The sequence below is a fragment of the Vombatus ursinus genome, unplaced genomic scaffold (genome assembly GCF_900497805.2).
Source record: "Vombatus ursinus unplaced genomic scaffold, bare-nosed wombat genome assembly UNPS02014872.1, whole genome shotgun sequence".
Classification (NCBI taxonomy): Eukaryota; Metazoa; Chordata; class Mammalia; order Diprotodontia; family Vombatidae; genus Vombatus; species Vombatus ursinus.
In genome coordinates, this window is record NW_020954650.1 from 1,880,777 (window position 1) to 1,884,875 (window position 4,099).

At 37.9% G+C, this 4,099-nt stretch overlaps 1 pseudogene; it reads left to right on the forward strand.

The window, feature by feature from the left end:
* Nucleotides 1–2,733: 2,733 nt before the first annotated feature.
* Nucleotides 2,734–3,894, forward strand: LOC114028196 (annotated as a pseudogene).
* Nucleotides 3,895–4,099: the final 205 nt, after the last annotated feature.

Sequence of the window (4,099 nt, forward strand, 5' to 3'; positions counted from 1 at the left end):
AATTATATCATGTCCAGAGGAATTCAGCCAGGATACTACGGAAGACAGGAAATCATAACATATGAGAAACGATTGAAGAAAGTATTATTTAATTTGAATAAGAAAATACTAAGAGATACATGCTAGCTGTTTTCAAATATGTGAGGGGATATCCTATACAAGGGGGAATACACATCCTATTTTGCTCCAAAGAACAGAATTTGGATGAGTCAGTGGAAATCATAGGCAACAAGACTTGGGCTTGATATGAGAAATAACTTTTAAGCTAGAGTGTTTGAACACTGCCTTATAAATCAGCGAGCTAAACATTCAAGTAGGTACTAAATGGCAATCTGTGTAAGTGCCTATTCTAGCTCCAGGCAATTGTTTACTGGTCCATCTCACAGATTTAAGACACCCAAATACATGAAGTCCTGAACCAAAGTGAGATAGTGTTAACTTGCTCAGTGTACGTGTTGGGCTTTGGAGGCTAGAAACTGCCTTGATTCAGTGCATAGACTTTGCCTCTTCCTTGCCACATGCCTTCACATCCTGAATTACAATAGCTACCAGTCATGCTTTAAGGTTTACAGAATTTATTACAAATATTATTTCATTTTATCCTAATAAAAACCCTGGGGAAAGAGATGCTATTGTTATCTCCATTTTATAAATGAGAAAGCATACAGTTAAGTAAGCATCTGATGTCATACTTGAACTCAGGTCCTCCTGACTCTAGGCCTACTACTGTATGCAATGCACTGTCTTGGTGCCTAGAAATCTCTGTTCTGAGGCCTCTGTCTCCTGATTGATAACTCTCTTGATGGGACCACAATTTTGAGAAGGGTCCCAGTCATGTATTATCTCACTCATAGTTTGATTCATTCCTCGTCCTTATATATTCTCCTCTCCTCCATTTCTTCCCTTTCCAGCTCTCTTCTCTATATTGTCTTCTGCAATTAAAATGTAAGCTTTTTAAAAAAAAAAAAAAAGAGATTACCTTGCTTCCTTGCATTTACATTCTGACATATAGCAAGCACTTAATAACTACATGTCTAACCTATATCTGAGATGATATTTTTTCCTGTCAAAAAGCTAGGAAGACTTCTTAGGAGTTTCTGCAACATAACCTCAAGATCTGTGAAGACATGAAGGACCACATACTCCTCTTGTCTCCAGCCCTCTAAAAACCTCACTTGGTTATAAAGAATATCCTTTAATAAATCTCATTTGGACATAAAAGTCTTCCTTGTGGGTTTTCTCCATTTTCTACTGTCTAGTATAGATTACCACATAATCAATCACTTGGAGAGGCTTCTGTCACTAGATAAAAACTAAAATGAGCAAGGGAAATTGATCAAATCTATTTTTTTTTAATTCATGGAATTCACAAAACAAGTGCTTACTTGAATTGTAATGTAAGTAAGTCCAGGAATGGGATTAATTTACTATCTCATTGTGATGCTGTAGAAAGGATTGTTCCACTGAATGAAAGGTTGAATAGATGACCTTGTGTTTCCCTTCAGTGATAAGCTGTTTTAATTAACAAGTGTGTGTTAAGCATTTACTGGTAACATAATATGCCTTATCTGTCATTGATGTCTTACTACCAGGATATAGACCTACAACTATAAGCTGCTCAGGCAGCTAGGTGGCACAGTGGATAGAATGCCAGGCCCTAGAGTCAGGAAGACCTCAGTTCAAATATGACCTTAGATACTTCCTAGCTCTGTGACTTTGTATAAATCACTTAACCTCTTTCTGCTTCAATTTCTTCAAACGTAAAATGGGGGTAATAATAATACTTACCCTCCCAGGGTTGTTGTGAGGATAAAATGAGATCATATTTGTAAAATGCATAGCACATAGTGGGTGATATACAAATACTATCTATTATTAATAGGATTTAGCCCCTAATCTAGCCACTGCATAAAACCATTGGTTTTAATGTCCAAATATAATAGTCTTTACTTAGGACTCACACAAATTTTCCATGCTACATTTGTCACTGTTGTCTGCCCTCTCCTCTCAAATGCCTTTTCCTCTTCGGGTTTTTGCACAACTAATCTTTCCTTGTTCTCCTACCGCTCTGATGTCTTTTCAGTCTCTTTTACTGTTTTATCATTTATATTAAGTTCTGAAACTGTCAATGTTTCCAAAAACTATGACTTTGCCCTTTCTTCTCTCTCTAGTCTCTCTTGATAACTTCATCAGCTCACTTAGGTTTAATTATCACTATTATGCACACAATTATAATATTCAGCCTGAACTTGAGTGTTTTAATAGACATTTCAGACTAAACATCTAAAAGACATCTTAAATTCAAAATTTCTAAAACAAAACTCATTTTCCCTCTTCCAAAACACTTACTGCTACACTACACCAAAACTTCTTCCAATATTTCTTATTTCTGTCAAAGGCACTATTATTGATAGCAAGGGAACCAAGCTTGGACATACATATAGAGAAACACAACTCTAAATAGGGTGAAGACAAGGGTGTAAGCAGGTTTTTTAGGAACAGATGCTGCAGGGGATGCAGTTGGGAGACTACAGATTTTCTATTTGCTCAGACAAACACAGTAAAGCCTATCCCTTCTCTGAGCTCCAAAGTCCAGACATGGAGATAGCCAGAACTAAGAAATATCCATCTTCTCAGGACCAATCAAATCACCAGGCATCTATTTGCAGTCCTGGTATGGGCTGAGGAAACCCCTATATATACATGGGGAAATTTTGTTCCCCAATTACCCTCATGCATATCTCAGTAATGCATGGAAGACCTGGAATATCACTGTTCTTGATGGTGAATTGCAGTGGAAATGTCTTTACTGCTCTGAGTGGGCAGATTAGATAACCAGCTCCAACTAGACAAGTTTATACCCAGATAATCCCTGGTGTAACTACCAGGCTTTGTTGGAAAAAGTCTTCTAAGTGCTGGTGACTCTGAGGAGAAAAGATCTTGATGTAGACGCTAGAAACTCAAAAGGAGATTTTCCTGGCAGGCTGACTACTGATCATATGGGACAAAAAAAAAAAAATCTGAAAACTTTGTTACCATGGAATTGCAATGTCATATCCTAAAGATTTCATAGCCAACTTTATTCAGGATCCTGTAAAGGCCAAATATATGTACAAGGATACTGTAAAGATAACTCATCTGGAACAATTTGAAGTCATAGAGGGAAGAATTAGTCTAGCATCCTTGCATTCTACCTGTCAAAGTAATGAGCATTAGAGTAATTCTAACCTAAAATGCCATCCAGTGTATTGTGGCTCCCTTGAATACATGAAAAATGGAAAAGCAGAAGATCCAGAAAATACCCTTTTTTGGAGCTGTGGTTTAATATATCTGCAATAAACTATGTTATTACATGAAGAACAAAGGAATTGAAGAATATTGTTGTGCTATTAAAGTGACCTGGGTGACAAGGTAGGGGCATGGGGCTACCAGAGTGTGTAGCAGTCTCTGGAGTTCCCAGTGAAGAATTGGTGGAAACCCAAAGGATTTGGGGTGGGGAGGGAGGAGGGCTCAAAGGTCAATATTGGCAATTTCATTTGGAAAGTATTCTTTCTTTCAGAGCTCAAGAGCTGGTGGAGCCTTCATTGAGGAACATTGGGTGTTAACTGCTGCCCATGATGAGAACGCCAAGCCATGTACATGAAAACCATCTTGGTTCATCATTCAGATATGGAGAAAGTCCAGATGCTCTTTGCCGATGATGACTTTATCCATCTGGACTACATGGCCTTCGGTAAACTAGAGTTATGGAAGAATTTTGACAAAGACATTAGTCTAGTTGTGTTTAAAAGACCCAGTGAAACTGGGTCTAATGTCTCTTCCATATGCCTGCCAGGCAGTTCCCCAGAGTATGACCCCCCATTTTGGGATTCTGGGAATGATATCAGGCTGTGAACTTTTTGAGACATTCGATGTTGGCTGAGATATTCAAATGTTAATCAGCTCCAAGGGGCAAAGTTACCTCTGGCTCTCTGGGGAAATTGTCTACCAGTAAAGACTCCAGAATAGATACCAGCACCTTTAACTTCTTTTTTCCCCCCACTTAATAGTATTTTATTTTTTCCAATTACATGTAATTTCAACATTTGCTTTTATAAGA